Below are 25,836 nucleotides of genomic sequence, written 5' to 3'. Positions count from 1 at the left end.
GTATCCAAAAATATGATAACATGCAACTAAACTGCAAACTCAATTAAGTTTTTGTGGCAAATGTAAGGAGTGAAGGATTACTTTCCAATCCAAAATTGCAATAGTCCATCCAAGACTTTGTGGATATCTTTTTTAACGTTGCTTCTTTGTGTTGCGAGGTTTTTATCATTTTTTTGAATTGCAAGGGCAGACAGAGTTCACACAGGATCAGTTGAATTATTTGCCGGGATAGAAGCATTGCAAATTCCTGGAGGGACTGATTTATTGAAAGAAACGAATTGCTAGGAGCTGGCTGGGGGGGGGGGGTCAGGTTATGGGTGTACAAAGTGCAGGACTCTAATCCAACAGACCAGTTTGACTCCATACTGAAGTGACTGTTACTTTGAATAATTGTCTAGAATAAATGTCTAAACGCAGCAATAAAAAGTTTTATAATGTGATGCAAGCTCTGAGATTTGGGTGAAAACACGTGTCCTGAAAACATTATTATCATGTTTAGCCAAGGGCAACCTTGGTGCCGGTCCCAAGTCCGGATAAAATGGGGAGGGCATCCGTAACACGTTCCGCTGTGGCGACCCCTGAAGGGACGTCGACCTATGTTAATAGGAATATTTGATTGCAGTTATGTTTTCCAGAAAATAAAATTACAGTCCTTGCAGTTTACAGTAGCTGCATGGGAATGTCAGGAATGTAGGAGAAGTTCCAAGCCAGCTTGGTGGCTAGTCCGTTTTTGAAAGTAAGAAAATGCAAGTTTAATGAAAAGCAGTTTGAAAATAAGGAATAAATGTCACGGTCAAAGCCGTCGCCTGGAAATCTGCAAACATACATCCAACAAACTGTGCTGTATGTGGAAGATCTCCAAACATGGGACAGTGAGGATCAAGCTGGGGGGAAATCACAAAAGCACCTAATTAACGTCATTTTACGTTACCGTTCACTTCGAAATCACGTCATTGTGTTTATTTAGAAATAGAGGATGTTCACTTTTAGTGAGTATTTCCATTGCAAGCATAGTTTTAAATTTGTATTGACCTAAATGTAACCTGTGTATTATACCTGTAGACACATTCTGCAGTAGGCAAATATCCAGCTCTATTTATGTGCAACATACCTGAACCTAATAATCAAAACATTGTAGATGTAATAGCTGTGGAGCACAGTTATTCTGTGACTGTGAATGAACACTGCAAGCCTAATGTTGTCAATAGCTCACGATTCAAATTAAATGCATTGCTGCCCGATAGAGCTAAAGACAAGAAATGTTGCCCTCCTGATCCCGTTTTTCTCCCTTGCAGTTGCAGGTTTAATGCTGCTGCTGCAGAACGTTTCTAGCAACTAGCCTTAGTTTCCAGACCCATGGTGGTCTTGAGGCCTGAGCCAAGCATCTTTGTAGGCTTTCAGATCTTTCACTGTGTGGCGTTTAGGCCGCTAAATGCTTTAAACATGTCTCTGTGACGAGATGCAGACGCAGCAAAGCAATGGCGACTGCCCTGATAACAGCTGATAATGTAAGATAGAGGCATACGGTAAACCCTTCTTTTAAAAGATCAAGATGCTGTAACGTCACAAACCATCTCAGGAATTGTAAACACATCAACACACATGAGGCCTAAAGAAACACTGGGCTGATTCATGTGATAGGGCCTCTGAGTGCACAGACGACACTCTCAGTGCAGGAGTGATGCCAGTGCATTATTTGCAACACGCTCTGAATTACCCCCTCCATTCTGCACGGCGATGCTTGCTGCTAGGAGAGCAGAGCAGGCATTATGAAGCAGCAATTCAGACAGCTCGCACTTATTAGCCGCTATCGCAAGGACGACGCTGCACGTTCTGTTCTAATTAACTGGAGCGGACACCAAACAAAACACACAGAAGACCAAGCCAGACAGTGTAATTGATGAGCAAATTTATTACATCCGGCTTCAAAGAGACCCTGGATCAAAACATATCATTTGATATGATCAGGAAAAAACTGTAGACTTGAATGTTCAATGGCTGCAGCATGTAGAGTGACACAAGTGCAGAAGCACACAAAATAGTTATGTAGCAAATGATGAAGGTGGAGCTAATGTGTATTTGTGTTTGCACTTATACAGTTTGCATGGCTGACATCTTTCCATACATACAGTGTAATGAGACTTATTAGTATTTGAACTGATTAAAAATATAATGATTAACAGTGATTACAATATTTACTCTATTACAGATTTAATTAAGATTCCACTTGTTTATCTTAGCGTCTGTCTCCGTTTCTTCCACTTTCTTCACCAGCCAGCCTCTAACTTTGTCTGTGTGCCGTTTGGTGCTGGCAAGCGTGTAGTGAGTTTATTGCAGCTTGTTTTGTGAAAACAGCTGTTGGAAACAAGGTTAATGAGAGGTCTGAGACCTGAATGTGCGCATAAAACCAGAAATATGAGTTTGAAGGAGATTAAAGGCTCTGCAGAGCTGCTTTAGCGCTAGATATCGCACCAATCTTCTAATTCCCAGTCATCTAGCTTTATGTGCAGATGTTTGAACACATATGTGCCTCTAAAGACAGTTTTTGTGTGCATGTAAGTGGGATTTTATATTCGACAATCATCCGTTGTTCCAGTCAGTAAGTTTCAGCACAGCAGAGCACTATATTTTATAATCAACTTTCACATTTCTTATCACTCCGTGTTTCAAACTCAAACTTCCACCAATGCGGCTACTGATGATTTTTTTCATTACAAATGGGTCTCATTGTTTGTTTGTTTCATCCGAGCAACGGTTCGAAGCCCAAAAGCAATATCCCTTGGCAATTAGAGAGAGGAGGGGTGTGGAGTGTTATTAGCAGTAGTGATCCACAACCGTGATCCCATCAACAGCGGCCGTGCTCGAAGACAGACGGGGGGGGAATGAAAAGAGGCCTCTGACTGCTGCAGAGACTGGTGTTTTGCCAGACCAAGCTGGATCCAATCCCACAGGCGGCCTTGATAATTCACCCTGGATGGTTTCACAAACACCTACAGAAATACACACACACAATCGCACACCAGGCAGGAATTACAGCACCCACAGCCTGCTCACTCACACAGGCATTTCATGTCACCAACATCTCAAAAAAACCTCATGTTATTTGTGAAAACATCACTAATCTCTGAAGTGCACCATTCAGTACAGGGGATGGAGACATGTACCGTACTATGTGTCTCCATCTGCCCATTTCAGCTACTATCCCGTGATCCAACAGTTTTATAGCTCCAGGAGAATGAGACATTGCACTTTGGGGGCTCAGAGTAAAAGGCAGCATCACAGCCTTTTCATCAGATGCTTTTGGTGTCCAGGACAGAAAACCGTGGAAGGAGTCAAAGAAATGCTGTTGCAACAAAAAGCATGAGACCAGAATCAACTATACTATAACAACATTACTATGGCTATTTCTTGAAATTACCACTGCTGCACTCAGTCATACCTCAAACCTAGGTGACACTAGGAGGTACTGGCTAGAGCTTTCGAGTTACAGAATTGCAGGGCCCATTTCGTGTCTTTGACAGAAGCAAATTCAAGATTCAGACCCAAATCCACTCGGTGCTAAGACAATGTAAGGGGGCTGTTGGTGGGGGTGTGTTATTAAATCCAGGATGTCAAGCCTGAGATCCGGGAATGTGAAGGCTTGTCAGATGCCAGAGCCCTGCAGTTACTGACGATGCACTAGTCAGTGCACTCTGAGTGCTGGTCCCACGCACAGCGGGCTGTGGAGGGTTGCGTCAGGAAGGACGGATCATGTGGTCTGCTGTGGTGAACCCGTACCCCAAAAACCTGCGAAACTTATAATACCCGGACACATGATTTTCACCACTCTAGAAAATGATCCCAACATTAAAACCAGCAAAGCTGCAACGATCAGTCTGATCCCTACATGCACTGCGTGTTTGACACCTGTTGATTACGGCCAACATTACAGCCTTCACCAATATATCCCACTACAATGACTGGTGCCACCGTTTAGCAACACTGTTCACTTCCCAAGTCATTGGTTTTAATGTTGTGGAAATCAGCAGCCTTCACATGACAAAGTAACCCACCCGGAATGTGAGTCTGCATGACCACGGTTGTTTATGAATCATTTATTTTATACCATTCACCTGCTAGAAAACAGAAACACTCAATCCTGCCCGACTCTAGATGTTTAGAACGAAGCTTTCATTTATTTACAATTTCCATTTATTTCATGAAAAGGACTCTTATTTTTGCATTTAATCTCCGGTTGCATTGAGGAGTACAGGTCTCTTCCAGCAGCATCGCTCCTCTCCTCTGTTCTATTTTTGTGGCACCGAGCAGAAAGAGGAGCACTAATAAACCCTTCAGCTCCCTGTCAGCTCCCTTCCTCTCTCTCCACTGATAGGTCTGAATTGTAACTCTGCAACACCACACTTCCCCTCTTCCCTACCGAAACACACCCAAGCAGCTTTAATCACCAGGAAGCCGGGCAGAATTGGAACTCATTGGAAATTAATGCACCATGAACTTTTGGTTTTATGGCCAGGCTGGAGGTTTTGTCCAGTTTTCGCTTCTTAGCTTTCATTTCTGAAGTGAGAGAGCTGGGTAAGAATTCTCTGCAAATGAGATGGTGATGATAACTGAGCCCTTTTCGCAAGTGTGTCACGTTATTAATTCTATTATGGATAGTCTCTTCGCATGGAGCCCCATTAGACACAGTCAGCCCGCTAGTGCATAGCAGACCTCAGGTTTAATTGACAACATGGCACACACGGGAATGCAGAAGTAGGCATGATCCGAGTGCATGACTGATCAACGCAAATGCCAGCCTTCTCTCATAGGAGTCTAAATTTCAGGGAAGAACGGAGCGAATGTCTGAATTAGTATTCCATCAGAAAAAAAAACCCAAAGTTAAAGGTGGAAAATGAGGAAACTTTGTAGCTTTAAACACCTCCGAGCCTGAAAGCCACTGATATAAATGTTATGTCCATTTGTAACCATCAATCTTAGGCCTCAGTGGAGCTATAGAAGTTAACAGTAATACTTTATTAGGTATGACAGAGCCACATTTTCAAGGCCTCTCACAATAATGACACACAATTCAGGGATCAGTCACAGGCAGCCTGATGACAAGCTTGTGTCTAAAAAGGCTCTTTGTGTCTGGGCTGCGTCTATGCGAGTGGAGCGAGCTCAAGCTTCGGTCATCCAGACACAACACAGACCACTTTTCTGACTCTTTTACGTGGCGTTTATGCAGAGTTGTTTTCCTGTTTGAGAGAGCATCGTGGCAAAGGGAGCCAAAGGGAAAACAAACAACCAAAAAAATAAATAAATAAATCATAATAATCGGTGGATAAATTGTCACATACCGTGATAGAGGTGGATTGTTTTTTTTTTTCCTGCAGAAAAGCAATTTATATGGGCATTGTGCAAGTATGCTTGGACACTGTGCCTGATCGAATCTCTGGTGGCAGCGCTTGATGAAAATAACAGTTAACAGCAGTCAAACAAACAAAACAGCAGACACTCAAATGCACCAATCAAAGGGAGGAGAAGCAGCTGGTACAGCAAATGCTTTGACAGCCTTTGAGACCCAAACCCAAACCCACTCACTCAGGGTGTCTACATGCAAGCAGGTAGTATGAGTCACATGAGTAGAAGCTAAACAACCGACAGACAATGTCCTCGACTCTGACTGTATTGATGAAAGACCCCTTACACTACAACATTAATAAATGCCCCCTCATATAGCATACGAATACATAAATATATACGGTTTTATCACAAACAAACATGGAAGAAATAAGCATGCAAAAGATAACGATGTCAAATTACTAAAATAGACAAAAGCAGCTGATCAAAGAATAAATAAACACAACTACAATAATTAAAGACATTTAACAGCAACTATCATGACAACATTTTAGAACATGTTTTGAATGAGAGGGACCCAAATGGAACGGTGAGGTTACAGGGAGCAGAGGTGAAGAAGGTGCAGGACTTTAAGTACTTTGGGTCAACGGTTCAGAGCAACGGAGAGTGTGGAAAAGGTGAAGGTGACTACAGAGAAAGGTGAGGTGAAGAGGCGAGTGCAAGCAGGTTGGAACAGATGGAGAAAAGTGTCAGGTGTGTTGTGTGATAAAAAGAGTATCAGTGAGAATGAAAGGAAAGGTGTTCAAGACGGTGGTGAGACCAGCAATGTTGTTCGGCTTAGAGAGAGTGGCACTGAAGAAAAGACAGAAGACAGAGCTGGAGGTAGCAGAGCTTAAGATGTTGAGGTTCTCTTTGGGAGAGTGACGAGGATGGACAGGATCAGGAATGAGGACATCAGAGGGACAGATCCTGTTAGATGCTTTGGAGATAAAGTCAGAGAGGCCAGATTGAGGTGGTTTGGACATGTTCAGAGGAGAGACTGTGAATATATCGGTAGAAGGATGCTGAGGTTGGAGCTGCCAGGCAGGAGGTCTACAGGAAGACCAAAGAGGAGATTTATGGATGTAGTGAGAGAGGATGTGAAGTTAGTTGGTGTGAGAGAAGAGGATGCAGAGGACAGAGTTAGATGGAGGCAGACGATTTGCTGTGGCGACACCTGAAAGTGTTTGTATATGTTGAATGTTTAATAGTGTGGAAATAATATGATTACATGTTCCCTGTTGCAGACAGTCGGCCTTATGAAAGAGGTTTTTCTTTCTGTCACTCTTGCTCATAAGATTAACCTACGTCAGATACACAAAACTCTCTTAACTGAGCAAACTTCTCGTAAATCGCTCGTTTAAGACGGATTCCTGAGATTTGCGATTTTGCTTCTTAGCTTGTCATCTAAAGCTCCGTGTTCTGCTTTGTTTGTGTGAAAGTTATGAGGGGAAAAACAGGAATTTCGCACAGCAGAGATTCCAGTCTGTTGTCACTATCACTGAGCTCTTAAAGCAGAGAACAGACCAGCTACAGTAGGTGACGTTATGGCAGAAGATGATAGTGGACAGTGACCTTCATAAACCCAGAGGCAGTGAGAGAAGGGAGGGAATTTTAATACGGAAGTTGCTGTGATGAAATCAAATAATTAAAATAAAAATTCTGGATGAAGATGATACAGTGAAGAGAATTCTACTTCTACTTCTATTTAGCTATTATTGTATGTTTAATTAAACCCATTTCTGTCACATTAAATCACATTTTAAATCCCAAATTCATTCAGATGATGGAGAAAGGTTGTCAGTAGGTTGTTGCCGTAGGTTGATCTGGACCACTTGTGACATTCATACATACCCACAATAAAATCTGAATGATAAGAAAACTGGTGAATGTCACAAATTCTCTTAAACTGCTCAACAAATCTGTTCATACGAGTGGTTCTTGCATGAGGCCTGTTGTTAGAGGCCAATAACACACACTTCCCATGCTGAGAGCCTGTAAAATATAACGAGCTTTCATAACCAGCCCCCTGATATCCAAACACACAGAAAACAAAAGAAATTATAAATTGATTTCCAAAGATGTTCCAGTGAATTTTAAAATGCTAAAACCACTCCCCATGCACAAAAGTATAAATACTTGGGTATTATTATTAATGAGGAGCAGGATGTAAATGCCAACACAAATGTTAAAACTGCAGTCACAGCATGGCCCTACTTTAAAGCACTAATTATTACAAATCAATGTGTTTATTATTTTAAATGAAGTTGTGTTTATAGTATAATATATTTCTGCATTAAATTTTATTGATAGATAAATAATCTGCGTTAGAGTGATAATGCATGTAACTGTTGTATGAACCACTCTCCTATAGTTCGTCAGGCAGGTCCAGGTAGCTGATCAAGTTTGGATCTTTATAAGTGTGTGAACTGCTCTTCACCGCGGTTATGGATAAATACAAACTGTGTCAAGCAAGGACAGACTTTTGCACATCCACATGGGGTCGCTTATCCAAAAAACGCAACACAAGAGTTTGCGTTTGAACCGAACAGCGTTGTCAGCGTTGGGTGTGCAGCAACAGTGAAATGCCAAGCTTTATTTATGAGCCTGCTCATGACATCAAAAGAAAATTCATCAGACCCTTTGTTGTCTGAAGATACAGTTCTACCCGCGAGGCGGAGCTGCATCATGTCAAGAGGGGAAGGAAAAAAAATAAAAAATGAAAAAAGGTATTACATCCTGTGTCACCTCCAGCACCCACCTGCTAAGACTATGACCTGACTTGACACCAGAACTGTCTTTGCTTCTGTATGCAGACCTTCAAATCTAATGGCTTCATATGTCTGTTCTAAGGGCCCACTGTGCAAAATTAAATACAAATCTTTCATTCATTCACTTATGCTACGCATACTTCAGCTATTCATGCTTGTTTGTTCAGAGGATCAAAAGTGGCTGGAGCCGACCTCCGCTGACACTGCGGCTGCATAATTCTCCCAGTTGAACTTTAAACACAACAAAGCACATGTTTAACTGTACATTAAGTCAGCACAGGTCACAGTCACTGCCAGGCAGCAGCACTGGAATCCAGCATCACTCTTGCGTGAATGTAATTAAGTGCAAGCTTAGTGTAGTCATGCCACTGTTCCTCAAAGTCTTTACAGTGGTCTGAGCGACAGGCTGCAATCTTTCAGTGACAAATGGTCGTGCACAATGGAGACAACAGTAGACGGCTGAGATGTCACATCACCAACAGCTCCAGTGAATCCAATTCAGACCTGGAGCACAGACTGGGACAGACAGGCCGCCCAGGTAGGAGGCATTCCATTAAAGACCGGCGATGTGTCTCCCCTGCTGATTACAAAGCATTGATCTGCCACGAACAAACAACTGATTTGGAACCGTGCTGATGGGTGAGCGACTGTGTGTGTGTGTGATGTAGTGAGGCCATGAGAGAGCAGGGGACAGAGAGAGACAGAGACAGAGACAGAGACAGAGAGAGAGAGAGAGAGAGAGAGAGAGATGGTGTGCAAGTGCTGCTGTACCCACCAAATCCATCTTATTGGATTTTAGCTGCAGGCATTCATCACTCTCCACCATTGTGCTACTTGGGGATTGGCTATTGGCTGCAAAACTTTAATAAAAGCTCACCCGTCAACTACCCCCAAACATGCAGCCTGTCGAGAGCAGCTCAGCGATTCCAAACGGAGGCACTTCAGTAGGAGCATTCATTTTATTCACTTTGTTGTTGACAGTTATATAACAATCTTGCAAACAATCACTTTGAAAAGTCTCAAATTACACACACACACACACACACAATTCAGGAAAAGATCAAAGTAATATGTGACAGAAAGCAGGTCTTTAAAAGCTGAGTCCATGGATGTCGGAGAGACTCTTCAGTAAGGCAGTTTTATTTTGTCATGTACACACGTGTGTGTGTTCAGGTCTCTGTGCTGTGCAGAGAAAAATCAATGGCAGATGATGCAGCAAAGCAACTCTTAGCTTTTTAACAAGTCTCCTCAGACTCACGGTGGTCTCTGCTCCGCGAGCGCAAGGAACGCAACAGGTCGGCAGTGCTGGCGCCGCCGCCTCGGGAAAATCCAAACAGTGTCACCTTCGCGTTAATTGGTCTGATCTGAGATATAAAAAGCATCGGTCCCATCTTCAGCAAGTCATGTACACCCACAGCTTAACCACAGCACTGACCCACACACGCTGCACAAACTAACACAGCTCATTATTTTCAATTTTTTGAGGACAATTTTTAATTAAAACACAAGTAAAACATCCTAAAAATACCATTCAGAGATTTATTTATTTTATTTATTTTTTTGGCCTTTCGGCTTAGTCTAGTGCATATTTGGCAGCTCATTTGTATTTTCTCCTCATTTTCTCTTTTCAGAAGAACTTCAGTTTCTCTCTTGCATGCAGTGAACTGCAGTTAACATGTTCAACTACGAAGTCGAGAAATTTGAACCAGCCCAGAAGATTGTGTGTTCATCTTCAAAGATCGTTGAGTACACTTCAAGTAAATTATTGTAGAAGTACACTGATGGAGCCATTTTTACTGGACTTGAATAATACCACTGTCTGCTACTTCATTCACTACATTTAAGAGGTAAATATTGGACTTTTACTCCACTTCATTTATTGAATACACTTATTACAAATCAGAAATACATGTATACAGTATTGTCATAAGAAATTCACAAGCTTTCTAGGCAGCAGTGTGTGAAGTATTTCAAATTATAATAAGACTGAAAACCCATGCGATAATGAAAACAGCAAATGAGGTTGTTAAATAAGCTTCATCATCACACAATCATCATTAAAATAGAATTATAAAGTGAATAAATATGCATAAAAAGTACTTTTTCTGTATTTTTTCCTTTTACCTAATTAACTTTTTGCATGCAATATTTTTACTTATAAAGGATTTACCTACGTTAAGTATCAACAGCTCAGTGTAGAAGTACTTTTCCTACCACTGGTCGTAGGTTTTCATCGAGCCACTCTTCTTTTGTCGAGTAGAACTCAAGTCGAATTTTACAACTATTATTAACTCTTATTTGCAAAAATGAAATGAAAATCTGAAGAGCTTTCCCCCCCCTCCCCTCGAGGCCTCCCTTAGAGCTGGCCTCAGTGGATCATCTGTTTCCATCTCCTTCTCTTCTCTGCATCTTCCTCTCTCACAGGAATTTTTTCTTGCATGTCCTCTTTCACAGTGTCCTTGAATTTCCAACTAGCAGGAGGTCATTTCTGCCAACAGCCACACGTCTGTACAACAACTTCTGTGCCAGGGGACAGACCTTCACCATTTCAACAAAGCATAACTACAATAACTAACATATATCTGCTGTTTCTGCATATGCAGATCAGTATAAACAGCACAAATTATGCATTAAACCACTTTTAATGGACAATACAGGAACATATCTCTGGCTTTTTAGGACAGTTTACCTCACTAAACTCCACAAAGTACAGTGTATTAATAGCATTATTAATGTATTAATTTGTTCATTTCTTTGATGTTTTATTACTTTGTATATCTGCTGTATTGTTATGTAACAGCTACTGCAACACAAAAAAAATTATCTTCAGGGAAGAGATTCAGGGTGCCAATACACCTTGCATCCCTCCTCTGCATGTGTCTGAACCATCAAAGTCCCGCTAAAAGAAAATCTTACCTAAGTAGCTCAAACGTTATAACCGAATTGGATTTACTGACATTTCACCAAATCTTCACGTGCTCGCATCAGAACAACAGGTAAGACACAATCACACAAACATGACTTTGGATCCTGGTCCTGTCAGTTTGCCACTTCCTGCTGGATTTGATAAGACATGTGACACAGACACACATCTTGTTCGCATGGCATTAACATTCATGTCATGTCCGCTTGTCAACACTCTAAGAATCTAATCAGCCAGACTGCACTGGTGAATGACCTGGATTTCATACGTAGTCAACACGTACAGGATTCCTGACCAAACTGCTCCACATTTGTCCTGTTCTTGCCTTTTGATTGTTTGAAAGGTGGCTATTGTTTGTTTCTGCAGGAAGGACACTGACCTAATTTCCTGTCTATCACAATGAGTTGGTGACAAGCTATATTGATCTGGTGATTGTGGCAGCCACAGCTTGTGATTCGCATCTTTTGATTTCATTACTCAGTGAAAGTAGTCAGTGAGTCCTTGAGCTCTTTATCGAAACATTTACATTTGTTATGTGTTTACAATCATTTATACAGTTTTTTTTTTAATTAATGCACCAGCTCTCTGTATATATTAGCTTTACTTTTTCAGGATGTTTCTGAAACATAGAGGCTATATGGGACACCGCTGTAGAAAAACACTGGCACAGTGGCTCGTACCCTGTAGAAACACCGGGGAAGTGATGTCTTTGCATAGCGAGAAGAAAAGCTGAATATGATCACCAGTTGTCAGTGGAAATGGACTCTCAGACAAACGCAGCCCATCTCACAATCTGGACACATGTAGCTACATCTAAACAATGTCTCACACACACACACACACACACACACACACACACACACACACACACACACACACAGCAGAAAAGATAAAGTGGTCAGACGTTTAGGAGGAACCACAAAGCCATTTCCATTTCACAGACTTCATACTGTTCAGCTTGGGGCTGTCAGCCCATACTGTTCACACAAAGACTGAACGCAAAGGAGGGAGAGATTTCAGATTGCAACAGCACTATAGGCTGTCAAAAGACTACAATGCTTTTGAACTGTCAGGGGTTCAACTTTAAAGAAGAAGCTTCCTTTTGTGCCTGTGTTTATTTGAAGCATCCCAAACTTTTGCGGATGAGTTTGAGCATTCAAACCTCGGCGAGATCTCTACAGAAAGTTCATCGGAATTTACTCATCATTAAGTTATCATTTAAAGGATCATTAGATGTAAATTATTTTTATTCTTTTGAGACAGTTTCATGTTAGTGTCAAACACGGACAGACAATAAAGCTGCAGTGGATCATTTGTTCCCTTTCATAAACTCCTCCACATCTCCCCAAATGGTGCCAGTGCTTGGTTCCCATATCAGTGTCTTTTTGAACACTGATTACAGTCCAGGGAGCAGGGGGAACATCCTGTCACAAATAAAAGTCAAGCCTGACGTTATTTGTAATACTGTTGCTTTCCAACACATCCAGCCATAATTAAATCCATTGTGATGCAATTAGAAAAAAAAAAACATCTTGTATTCTGTTTTAATTGCTATGTGGTCTCACAACACAATTTCTCGTTACGGTCTTCTTGATGCGTGACCCAGGCGTTATGCCAGGAAATTTGGTGATGGAAATGAAAACAAGTCTGATCACGGGTGGCATTGTTTACCGTCTCGACACACAACACGCCTCCAGCACTACGTTCAGAATCCCAAACGGTAGCCGCCACCCTCGCCTGGAGCCTGAAGGGGCCGTGTTGTGCCGTAATCCCCCGCAGCAGCAAAAATAAATAAATAAATAAAAAATCTTTCTTGATGAAATATACCAACCAAATGATTCCTTAATTTTTGTTCATTTTCTCATTAGTTCGGTAAATGAGCAATTTGATCAAGCTGAGCTGTAAATTGAAGGCTGCAGAGTGGATATCTTCATCACCCAGTGTGTGAATGTTTCTTAGAATGTGTCGGAACCTAAGCATCCTAGAAATAGGAACCACATGAACCAATCAGCTTCAGCTAAACAATGATTTGTAAAGATCTCATTAGAGCAGTGTAATCATTAAGTAATTGATGCATCCTGGTTAGTTTAAAATATCTTGTTTGCAAGTGTGTGTGTGTGTGTGTGTGTGTGTGTGTGTGTGTGTGTCTTTTTCTTGTTCTACACTTCAATTTTTACACAGAACAGAACTAATAACACCATCTCAGTCAACCCTGCTCACTAATGTTGGATGGGGGGAGGGGGGGTAGTGTACAAAGGACCCAGAAATTGAAAATACACTAAAATCTAATCCCCCAAACATCAGAATAATTCATTTTGTAAAGAAACCTAGTTTTGAGAAGAGAATGACATGTAATCCCATTTTGATATGATGAAGTGAACGTACATTCTCTAAGCCTTAGTAGGTGAGTAGAAGGTTGTAGAAGAGACAAAGTAAAGTGAAACATATTAGAGGATGAAAGTTGAAAGTTTACCATGACAAAATGAGAAACCGTTACTTGTGGAGCAAACGGCTATAAATTGCTTGTTCGTGGTAAAAACAAGAAAAGAAAAAAAGCTGGTGTTCTCTAAATTTGTCCTACATTATCAGATTTTCCTAACATGGCACAAATCTCCTACACTAGCTCCAGAAATGCTGGTTATCAACAAGCAGCCTGTTTACGAGGGGTCCTGGATGTAGGATGCCTCGAGAAGAGAAGAAGGGGAAACAAAACACAGAAATGTACTGAGAACTGGCACTTGCATTAAGTTATAAATTCACCCTTTATAACATCCTCTAAAGAAATGAGAGAACACTTGTATAAACAAAGAAGGTATCGAGCTGGTGTCTGGCACAGACGGAGAGCTTGCAGTCTGTCATAACGGTCGGCCAAGTCATGGCAAGAATAAATGACTCGGTATATTTGATATACAGCAGTCACCACTGCGTCGTAAAAATATCATGTAGCGTTGACCCGGCGCAACACTACAGAACCTGATTGGTTGGCTGAGGCCTTTCTGGAGTTTGTATCTTCATCGGGTTCCCTCCCACAGTCAACACACACACACACACACACACACACACACACACACACACACACACGCGCAGGTTTGCTTAAATTCTACAATGAAAAGAACTCTCGACTGCTTGTAGTAGTGTCTAATAATCTAGGAATCTGATCAATGCAAGTACATTTGTTTTTTGTTTTTCACAATTCAGGATTTCACATTCAGACCGATTCCTCTCTGGGGTTTTGGCTCATACTGGTAACCAAGATAAAGGCAACCTGGATATGTTTCTGCACAGCACATGCTGAGATCAAATGAATACAGTATGTCGTCTGACCTTTGATTATGTCTGCACGAGCGTGAAGGTTTATGTAACGTATATACTTTCATCTCTCATGTCTGCAAGAATCTGTCTACAACATTTAACAATTAGTATTTGTACTTTTCAGAATCCAGAATAGCTTCTGATTTGCACATGATTACATTTTCTCTCTTTTACACAATGTCACACCTTTTGTGGAAATGGGGTTTAAAGAATACTTTGTGCTGACTTCAGAGAACATACAGTTACCCCCCCAACCATCAGCTTATCAAATGAGCCAAATGGCTAATTTAGAGCCATGTCTAATAAAGCGCTCTGATTAGAAAGCGACTAAGAGTGTCCTCTGAAGAAATAAATTTGCTTTGCAATAGAACCCCCACAGTGTGATATGAATATATTCATAATCAGTTCATCAATGATGTGAAACAAGCCGGAATTAATGTCACTGGCCATCAGAGGAAAGAAAACCCTCAACAAGATAAGATACATTTATTAAAACACTGTTTGAAAACGTCTGCATTTGTTAACTTGCACACTTCTGTTTCAAGCTTCCCAGTTCACAGACTGGACACAAAATGATCACAATGATCAAAAACGCTGACAACAACAATGCAGGTGCAGAATACACATCTGGCCTGTCGTAAAGTGGATGCTCGAGCTGAGAGTGGCAGCCATAATTTTTCTATTATTGTCTTTCTAAACTCATGGGCATCAATATATTCCTTTGATCTATGTTTTTTTTTTTTGCTCAGGCATTTCAAATCCAAGTGTTTTACAAACACCTTTGTAATGGAAATGGATAATGAGCTTTCCCAGAGGGGTTAATCAAACCTATTCTCTCCAAGAATGAAAAGATATGAAAAGACGTGAAAAGGGAACTGATTGATTGTCTAGTGTCTCGGTTTTTTTTCCCAGGCAGTTCCCCGCTTCCTCCGTGATACAGGAAGTGATTTATTTTGACGGCTACTTTATTGAGTTTTATTTTATCCAAATGAATTGATGTTAGTTCAACGTGAAGGAGAATGAGAGAGGGAGGGAGTAAAACACAAACACACAAAGAGGGCGTTAAGGATTAAAAGGGAAAAGTAAAGAAAAACAATAAAAAGATGGCAAGTTAACCACAATGAAACAAACGTGTGCAAGCAGCAGTGAGTAAGCTGCTGGCTGAGGGCCTGGTGGGCTAGATTTGACCCCACAGAGGAGGAGAGTGCACAGTCCAGGCCTATAATTAGAAAATCCACAGTGCCACTAATCCTTACTGAATGATTAAACAGAAAACAGCCAGTTTACAGCCAGGAGCCCACAACTGACCGGCTGTGGAGAGTCGAAGTGAAAAGTCTGACAGAGGAGATGCTTGAGTTCTAGTCTGTGGTCGGATATACGTGAGGCTGCAAAATATGTCAAGGGTTTCTAAAAGGATTATTCAGATGTACACACAGGGGTGGCCCTTAGTGACTGCGTGGGGTGGGATTCAAACCTGCGGTTCTCTGCATCCCAACCCAATGCTCTACCACTGATCCAGCAGGTCGCCCTAGTGCTTTACATCAGACTCTGATGGCAAACACAGGATTTCCATCCAAAAGAAAGTTTTACATTCCGTATTTACACTATGTTAAAAGTCAAAACTCCTTCAATAGGCAGAATTGGAGGACGTGAAAGGAAGAGAATAGGATGCCTCTTCCGGGATGGAGACACATGCAACAGATGTAATATCTTTGTTCCCTTCCCCAACTTAATTAAATGTATTCATCGGCTTAAACCATGCACAGGTAAAGCAGAACAAGTAACACAAGTAATTAAAAATAAAAACATGTTCACCAATAACAAAGATGCAGCTGCAAATGCAGAAATGTGCTGCAAAGACTGTATTTTGCAGAGCAGTCAATATTAAACCTAAAGGTTTCTTTGTGAACAAAGCCACTTTCTGCAAACTGTGTCCTCAGACAATCACACTAATTCATTTGTACAACAATCTCCTTTACCACAACACTGAGTGATGTGGTGATATGTTGGGCTGAATTCATATTCTGGATGAGCAAAATGCTGGGAACGGATTAACAACTGACACATAAGCATAATTTCAGCCTAGCTTAATTTTTGGGTTCTCAGAAAACTTACCAAACATGTTCTCTCTTTGGAAGTAGGTCATTCAAAGTCAACTTTGCAAGTGCGGAAAGTCTAAGATCATAGTAATTTTCTGTCTTTGCTTTAAAGTTCAATGTGCATCACATTCCCATGCCTGCATAGCTCTAAAATACCCAAAAGTAATCAAGGATTTTTGATAGGAGTAAGAAAAAGTGATCATTATCCCAAACGCTGCCTCTCAGTCGTGATTTTCACAGAAGCCAATCATCTTCCCCCCCCAGCTCCACAGACCTAAAGCCTGTTTGGAGACAAGACAATCTGTTCAACGGCAGCGTCAAGGAGAGGTAAATGCTGTTTGTCAGATTCACAAGCACACGTACGCAAACCACTCCACAGTCTATTGTGAGCTCATTACATCAGCAGCTTTACAACTTTTCAGGGCCACAAGCAGCTCAAAATATTCACATCAACAATGGTTTAAATCAACACCGCTTCATACAATCACAACCCGTTTACGTTGCACACTGAGCCTTGTGCAGAACCGAATCGTTCGAGACGTAAGACAATCAGTCCGACAGATAAAGACGGAGAATATTTGAGGGCAGATATCTTACAGGCTGTTCTCAGTCAGACAGGCAGCAGCAGCCAGCTCTGGAGTAGCTGCAGAAGACAGCTAATCATTAGCCAGTTAGCCTCCATTACGGCCTGGGATCCAAGCCTGGTGATAAAGAACCAAAGAACTCCGCGCTCACAGCTTAATGATCCAAAGATCAGTGCAGGATTTACGGGCTCAGGGTTTCAAGCACAGACCCTGGACAAAAGCCTCCTCCCTTGCTTCATCTACTCTAACCGAGGGATTGAGTTCATAAAACCAGGAAACAATGTTGGAAAGTAATGAAATCTGCCACCTATCGTGGAAAGAACAAATAAAATGAAGGAGACATCAACTGCCTCAAAGTTTCTAGTTGATTAGATGATAAATAAAGGAAAGGTGTCGCAAACAAACATTTCACACGCTGGGGGTTTTACAGTGCCTTCAGCAGCCCTCTTATTTAGTTTCCTTTGAAGAGTGTGACATTACAGCGCGGTGCACTCCGAATTTACAGCCGTCTGATGAAAACTCAATTCAACTATTTCAGGCCCAGAGGATCAACTCAGATCACTGTATCGAGACTGTGCGCCCAGCTGATGTTGGAAATGAAGACTAAACTTCCACTGAAGCTCGTAACAAATACCCTCTGTAACTCACACACTCACTGCAGACTGCAAAGGCTGACTTCATTCCCACTGACTCAAAGTGTCCGTCCTCCCTTCTCAGATCAGCTCCTACTGCTTTTGAGGATTGCTCCTCTCAGCAGCGAGGGATAAAAGACAGCAGTGTTCATCCAGCCATCTCATATAACCCCTGAAACATTAAAGAATTTAACAGATCAAGCAGCATCCCAGGTCCTCTCTTCTTTCCATGACTGTGGACCTGCTCATTACTTTACAGCTTAGAGCAAGAGCGTGTTATGAAACAGCCAGCTAATTAACTGAACAGTAAGAAAATTTAGCAACAAGAGGGATCCGGGGGATCCTTTGGGAAGGTTTTCTGACATTCACTCTGGTGCTTTCCAGTTTTATCCCATACAAGACATGACGCTAAAGTTTTCTTTGCATTGTATTGCAAAAACATATATTTCTGCCTGACATCAAATCCTTTGTGGCATTTATTGGAAAAAGGTTGTCTCTTCTCTGACTACAATAATTCAGACTGTTCCCAGCATGTACAGGAATAAGTTTTACATTCAGCTTCTGTTGGTTTGTCATAAATTTTACCTCTAAAGCAAGACAACTTTACACCAGCTCACTTTTACAAATTGCAGCACAAATGACTGTGTGTCTGCTGATGCAAAGTCCTCAGGTGACGCACAGATCAACTGTGCACACCTGCACAGGCTATTCATCCAAGTCTGTTCATCGGGTAAGATGAGACAAAGATCTGACAGCGGCTGAAAGGGCTGACTGATGATTCTAAAAGTTGAAGGAAAAATGCTCCAATTTCCAGTAGGCTGAAGATTAGTTGCTACATAGCTAATTAGCAATTAGTCCACTGACAGACTGAATTCGAATTCTGCTGCGGGTAATAAATAAATGCACGCAGGGTCTGACAGAAGTGGCATGGAAACATTCACAAGTCTCCTTATCACATCTAGGATTTCCACGGCTCATTAAACCCGAGATGAAGCCAAGCGATGACATCAACAGCAAGACTATGTTACGTTGGCCTTGGCCCGAGCGACTTTTTACTCATCTCAGGAGACCCTCTCCATCACCGTCACCATCCCCCCGGTGTGGTGTGAATGCGGCCTCTGTGAGCCAGGCCAAGGATCTGCCAGCGGCCCCTCTCTTTGTGAGCTGAATGGGCACGGCTCGGCCACGTTTTAAGGCACCCTAATGTACCGTGGCCGGACCACAAAGGCAGCGTGGTAATTTGCCAGGGATAATGACGCTCCCTTAATTCGGCCCTAGGGGCCACAAACAGAAAGCTTTAAAGAGAATCCCCATCCAGGGATGAGTCCCCTGTCCCCTCGTTTTAGTAGCCCCCTTTCTCCTTCTCCGTCCACCCCTTCTCTCTCTTATTGGCCTGAAAGGAGCTTGTTTTCTTCCGGCTTATTGTCATCGTGAATTAAATATCGGCAAACAGCAGTGGGGGGTGGAGGACCCGATATGCCAACCATGACTGGCGCTCCAGAGAGAGAGCCGAGAGAACCAGGACAAACGTCGAGGAGCTTCCTTAACAAGGAGCCGGAGAGGGAGCCCCACCGCTCCGCTCTAATGACACATATTAGGGAAAGATATTTAGGCCACAAATTGAATTGAGCATAGTAAACAAGAAGGAGAGAAGCGCAGAGCGAAGGGAGTAAAACAACAGAACACAGACAAATGCCAGGACTGGCCTTCAGGGATATTGAATACAGATAGTGAGAAGTGGCTGAGACTGGAGAGGAGTGGCCATGATCTGAGATAGATACCTTTTAGGTTTTTGAAATATTTGGCCTTCATGTTGTTGCCAATAAACCTAACAACTGACAGCAAAACCGCATCAAAATGTTATTTGAAGGAACGATGACATTTAATTATCTCGTCTGTGGAGTTTGGGGCAATTTTATGTTTTCAAAGTTTAAAAAAAAAAACCCTGTTATGAACAACAACAGATAACAACACAGCTTCAGGCAACTTCTTTGCTGAATGTTCTCATATCTATGTTTATTCACATAATCTCCAATTATGCCTGGAGGAAGATAAATGAATATGCATGATTGAAGAATCTACATAAAGGCTTAATCTTGCCATTTCAATGCAAACAAAGCGCATGATTACTGTGAATGCCAGACTCAAGTCACAGAATGATGCCGTCGACAACATTAGGATGCTTCGCATTAACCAAATAACAACTAATAACCACATTGTTCATGTTCTGTTGTTTTGTTTCATATTAACTGGTGTGTTTGTCGAATCCACTTATAATTACTGTAACATTCTTAACTTGCATAGTTGTTGGACTTTTTCCTTTGGTTTTATATAAAATTTTACACAAACAGCTATTTTCCTTCTTTTACGTCTAACATCGTCTTTCAAAATAGTCGAAATTATAATAGCACATACAGCTAAAGCTAAGGAAACACTAACATAACACAGTCCTCTTCCTCCGGCTGACTCAGCTTGGCATTACACACTGCACAGTCCTTCAGGTAGTCATCATGATGACATTAAAACAAATAAGAAACTAGAAAACGTAATAGTGAAGCAAAAATCATCCCTCATCTCAAATTAGTAAAGCCACATTTCACTCTTCAAAACTTCTAGAAGCTAATACCTCTGCATGGCTGCCACTGCCGTTCAGTGAATCTGGGTTATGGGAGCACCTCTCCACATTAAGTTATGTGCATATTTCTAATAAAACATCTTTGAAAAATGTTGCACACTGTCGTGTGTAGAAAGGAAAGATGTCAAGTACGTTATGCAATTTAAATAGCACTAACCCAAGACACAAAATGACTGCACTCTGCTGGGTTCAGCCCTTCCACTCCCTGCTCTGCTAACACCTCTGCCTGGTGCTTCAGGTATTCATTCATCTCAAATTACAATAAATGAGATTGCTCCAAAATGTACTAATCAAGCAGATTAAATAAGATTCTCAGATTTACTTTTCTGAAGTGAATATCTCCATAGTGATGGCAGAGCTGTTGCATGAGTCTGGATCACAGGAGGCTTCGACAGCCCTGCTCCACAAAAAGAAATATTTGAAGTTATGGTTTAAAACAAAACAAAAAAAAAAAGACAATGAGCTACATACCTTTACATGACCTAAAATCATCTAGATACTACTTTTGTTTTTGCCACTGTATAATCTTTACCCTGTATTTGGACATGGATTTTGATAATACCAAATGCTCATGTCAAATAAGTAATTGTTAGGTGTCAGGGAGACGTTTTAAATACAAAATCTAATAAGATCAGCAATTTGAGTGTCTACTCAACGTTTGCTACCAATGATTTCCACTTTAGCTAATGTTAATGCAAGTCCTTTCGGAGCTGTCCTTGTCACAAGATGACTATTTTGTCCTCTTCTAGCAGGGAATTTAATCATGTCTGTATGGAGGAACTAGTCTGGCTGTTGAAAATAGTTGGATACTTTTAAGACAAAATGAAAATGTGGCATCCTGGCTTCCTGGAGGTTTGATTTTTTATTTTTATTTTTTTTCAATGAATCTTTGAACTGAGATAAATGTTGCATGTGTGTCATCCCTGGTACCTAAAGTCGAAAGCGTCTGAAACCACAACAAAACAACAACAAAGAGCCTGTTGAGGTACATGAAAGAATTGTCTTGCTCAGGTTTTGATCAAATTAACAGCCAGCATGTAAATGCAACAACAGTGACCCCAGTCTGTTGTGGTGAGGCTGACGTCATCTCGTGTGAATCATTTCAATGAACAGCGTCAATTAGGCTCAAGGCTGTCTGCACCGTAGAGCTTCACTGATTCATAGACACGGAGAGAAACGGAGAGGAAAGACAGAAAGTAGTAAAACTGGTCCATTAGCAGCATGTGTGAAGCCCTGCAACTGGCCCTCAACTCTCCTGCTTATCCTCTTCTCTTCCACCTCCACTGCCACACACTCACCGCTGCTTTTAAAATAAAATTCCCTCAGTGTGAATAAAGGGGATTCACCAAAAAAAAAGAAAAAGAAAACTGCCTCACTTCTACTACAGAGGCTGTGGGGGGGGGGGGGCATTTAGAGAGCTGAAGAATGAGAGTAAAAGCAATTCCTCACTGTAGTGGTATCCACACAAGACCAGACAGAAGTTAGGTGCTTGCAAGCCAAACTGAGCACGTTACAAAGAAAAAAATGAATTGTGGGGAAATAAAAAACAAATTTAGGTAAAAAATAAAAAAATGCACGAACTAATCAAGGAAGTGCATGAAAGTCACATGAAACAGTTGAAGGGAAAACTATGAAAGTGTACTCACCAGATAAGCATCACTGGGGTGTAGGGACGGAGCTGAGAGTGCCGTCTGTCCTTTTCAATCTGATTCTGGAAGACGGGAGAGAGAGACAGAGAGTGAGAGAGACAGACAGAGAGAAAGAGAGCGAGAGAGAGAGGGGAGGGGGAGGGGTGAGTCTTTCACAAGCTGCTCGCCTCCTTCTCATAAGCAGTGTGCAGAGCCACAAAGAAGTGCTGGCGCTCTCGTAAACAAACCGCCAACTTTTCAATGGAGCAGAGGAGGCGGAGCAGGAATGGTATTTAAACGGAGACTTCATGGGGCTGGCAGTAAAACAGGGACCTGCGAGATGCCTTTACATCAACTGTGGGTCTAACTGGACAATAACAAACCACAAAGTTCAATGCAGTTCAAACACATTAAAGCCCATATAACATACGAAGCCTTGTATTCCATAGAGGACAGAGCCTAAATATGTCCCAGTGTAAATTAACAGTATGGAGGTAAAAGCAGTGAGCGGATGCCTGACTGTGTTGAATCAAACACAGATGCTAATATGCAGAGAGCACTTTGGGCACCAAGCTTTTTGATCTCAATGCCACAGAGCAAATTGGAACAAATAGCCCTGGTTGGTTTCTACGGCAACCTGAAAGAGCAGCTCAGACTTGCCGTCCCTCTTGTGGCATCAATTGCCACGATATGGCGGTCGTGTCCCTCGATTCCTCCCAGAGCGGCAAAAATGAATAAAAGATGGATTAGTGCCATAATGTAATATTACATTTTCATATGATTATTTTGTTATTGTTCTGTAAGATCACATCTGCTTATATCCACAATATAATCACCTGTGCACTTATTCGGATGCTGCTGCTCATTAGCATGTGAGAGTGCAGAGCTTGTAGTCGGCAGGTGATCAATTAATGCACAGTTTTTCACGCTATGAAATTTCTATCCAAGGCGCTAAGGCAACGACCTCACCTTTGCGAGTCCAAAAAAAAAAAGAATTGAAATCCATCACAAATGTAGCAGCTGATTGTCATGTTGGAGAAGACGCACAAGATTACGTACGAAATTGTTGTCCTTAATTAAACCACCAACACAAATTTGTTCTTCTCACAAATTCTCCAGCCCAGTGCTAAGACTCCGTCAAGCCACAAAGACAGGTAGTCAAATTCAGTTAAGGGGATTTTCTATGGAGCTAAGCTGAGTATTTAGGGCTGAGCAGTGGGAAGTGTCCGCTCAAACAATAAACTCCCCATAATCTTCAGCGTCAGTGTGGGATCAAGCTTTATTCACTGCAACCAGTGAGGAAGAAGAATCCTCATAAACTACTTAGTCTGTGACCTACAGTCTCACACACAACACACACACACACAGAGTCAGACAGTCTGCTCAAATCACTAAAATTATATGGACTATATCACGGATACGGAGTCTGACATTCAGCATGACAACAGTGTAGAGTTGGGACTTGATAAACAAAATGCAGACAACAAGTGGATAACAGCAGTTCCAATCAGGACTGATGCCTGGTCCAAAACCTCAGAGGAACGGCCCACATTTCAGATTGTTTCTGGCAAAAATCAATGCCTTTAATGGTGGCTCTTTGCAAGATTGCCCCAAAAAATAAATAAACAACTAAAATTTGTGACATTCAAGTGTGAATTTGCACGACGTGTTTTGCTTGGGCCAAAAAATAACAGCGTCTTTTAAACTGAAAGCAGCTAATATAATCACAGACTGTCAGACTGAGTTATCCAGTGAACACTAAATCTAATCTATCAAATTTACAATCCTGGAGTTTGTTTTTGCTCTGTTGCGAATCAGTTTATCGGTTTGTACGCTTGGACCTGTTTTGCCCTTAGTTTAGTTTCCTTTTCACACATGGAAAAATGTGAGCAAACCCGATTGCTCGTTTGTTGAACTGATCTCAGGTGTGGGCGACACAGGTACAAGATCACATTCTGTAAATCAGTGAATAGTCCTATTAGTCAAATATCGTTCTTTCATTCTTTTACAAGAAACAACTGTTCAATAAGCACTGGTCCATCATCATTGTTAAAGCTTTCTTCGCAGATTTTAGTGCTTCTTAGTGAAAGAAGACGTGCTGTCAGCGAGCTGTTTAGGAAAACCAGCAGACCAAGGCCCTTTACTGGATGTGGTCTCAGTGCGGTTACTTTGGTCTGCACCTGAATCTGCCCAAACAAACTGCACCACGAGAAAGAAAAAAAACCCAAAAAACAACCAGAGTTTGAATTAACTGCACCAAACACGTTAGGCTTGAAAACCCCCTAAGAGTCTGTAAGCTAGTGGATCTATGAAATAATACATAAGCCCTCTGCTCCTGTGAAATCAATGAGAACACCAGCATGTTCACACATGCCACGGCAAGCACGCTGAGGTTTGGGCTTGTTTACCACCGTCATTATCTTAGTTTGATGTGTCAGCGTGTCAGCCTTTTGGCAATTAGCTCTGAACACAAAAAAAAGCTGAGAAGGCCCAATATTTTTGCCAGTGCTCAGTCATCAATCACAATAGTGGTAGTTGCAGTGGATGGAAAGTTACTCCAGTTCAACCTGTGGGTAAATGATCTGTGCCACATTCTGTGCCAATCCGTCTAACATCCCAGCTAACAAGACAAGACCGACTTTCCCATCAATAGCCATCTACTAGTGTAGCTGACTTTTCTCACGGTTGATATGCCTGGCATGGCGTAGCAGGATGTGTTCCGTTCATATTACAATTGCTTTCCACTCAGGTGAGCTACTTCTAGCAATCCTGGTATTGTGCCAGCTGGATTACTTCCATGGATTCCAAAGACATATGATGGAATCGAGCCATCATTGACAAAATCTGGTTCACCTGTTCCTGCTATGGCAAATCAAAACACCTGCTGTGAAAATGTCAGTGAAAAACCCAAAGTTTTTAAATACTTCATAGTCTCAATCTGTTTGCCAGCAACTTAGTGTGTGATGAACTTGAGTTGCCCCATTACTAGCCATCCATCTAAAGACAGTATGAGGCCGAAAACTTTTGCAACTCACCACAGTGCATCTCTCTGCTTTATGTCCATAAGAATTGGTTATCAACGGTCGTCATCACATCCAGCAGTGAAAATCAAATCCTCCTAATTAAGCTCCAGTTACTGGTAAGTGAATCAGACAGTTTAATGAAGACTTAGCGGGAAGTAGGTGAAGAGGCGAGTTACAAAACAGCAGAGGTTCACAATTGAACAACTCATGGCGTTTCTCTCTCTCACACACACACACACACACACACACACACACACACACAGAGTTAACTTGTGTAGTTTAGCGTTCTTCCTTCAGGGCAGTAAGGAAATACATCCAATTAGGAGCGAATTACTGCCTGCAGCTTTCAGTTTACATCACACTGTAGCAGGGTGCTGTTGCTAAACAAACTTTTTTTTGTAACTGCACCAAGGAGAACAATACGTGATATAAACTGAGCGGGTGACACTCCTAACACTGGATTTTTAACGACTCTCCCCATCATTTAAATACAAATTTTTTCAAAACATAAAAAAAAAAAAAAATTCATAATGGTTTGAAAAGTTCTAGTCTATTAAAATGAATATCATGGAGTTTATGGTTTTTTTTACAGTTTTGTCCGTTAGTGCCACTCACATTAGTTTGTTTCCGGGAAGTGATGCAAATTTCAAGAAACTGTCCCAGAAAAAAAAAAAAAAAAAGAAAAACGAGAAAACTAAATCAATGTGTGTTTCTGTCAGCTACCGTTATGCAAATATACTTAAGAGAACACAACCAAATTGTATAATTAACCGAGCACGACTGACTTTGGTGAGTCAAGGCATGTCAGAGCTGCTCACTATCAAAGAGGGTGCACAGTGTTTTTGACAGC

At 41.5% G+C, this 25,836-nt stretch overlaps 1 protein-coding gene across 4 annotated transcripts in view; it reads right to left on the bottom strand.

Annotated features, from left to right (window-relative positions):
- sema5ba (sema domain, seven thrombospondin repeats (type 1 and type 1-like), transmembrane domain (TM) and short cytoplasmic domain, (semaphorin) 5Ba) overlaps positions 1-25,836 on the bottom strand; it is a 152,873-nt gene that overhangs the window by 102,994 nt on the left and 24,043 nt on the right. For 3 of the 4 annotated variants that reach the window (XR_010915189.1, XM_067515983.1, XM_067515980.1), the window contains exon 2: positions 21,982-22,046. The exons of the other annotated variant lie outside the window; for it this stretch is intronic. The gene's annotated coding sequence lies outside the window, so the exon portion shown is untranslated. The remainder of the gene's footprint in view (positions 1-21,981; positions 22,047-25,836) is intronic. 4 annotated transcript variants of the gene reach the window in all.

Source organism: Channa argus, chromosome 9 (genome assembly GCF_033026475.1).
Source record: "Channa argus isolate prfri chromosome 9, Channa argus male v1.0, whole genome shotgun sequence".
Lineage (NCBI taxonomy): Eukaryota > Metazoa > Chordata > Actinopteri > Anabantiformes > Channidae > Channa > Channa argus.
Note: the sequence above shows the minus strand (reverse complement) of the source record. Positions and strands in the feature narration are given on the sequence as shown.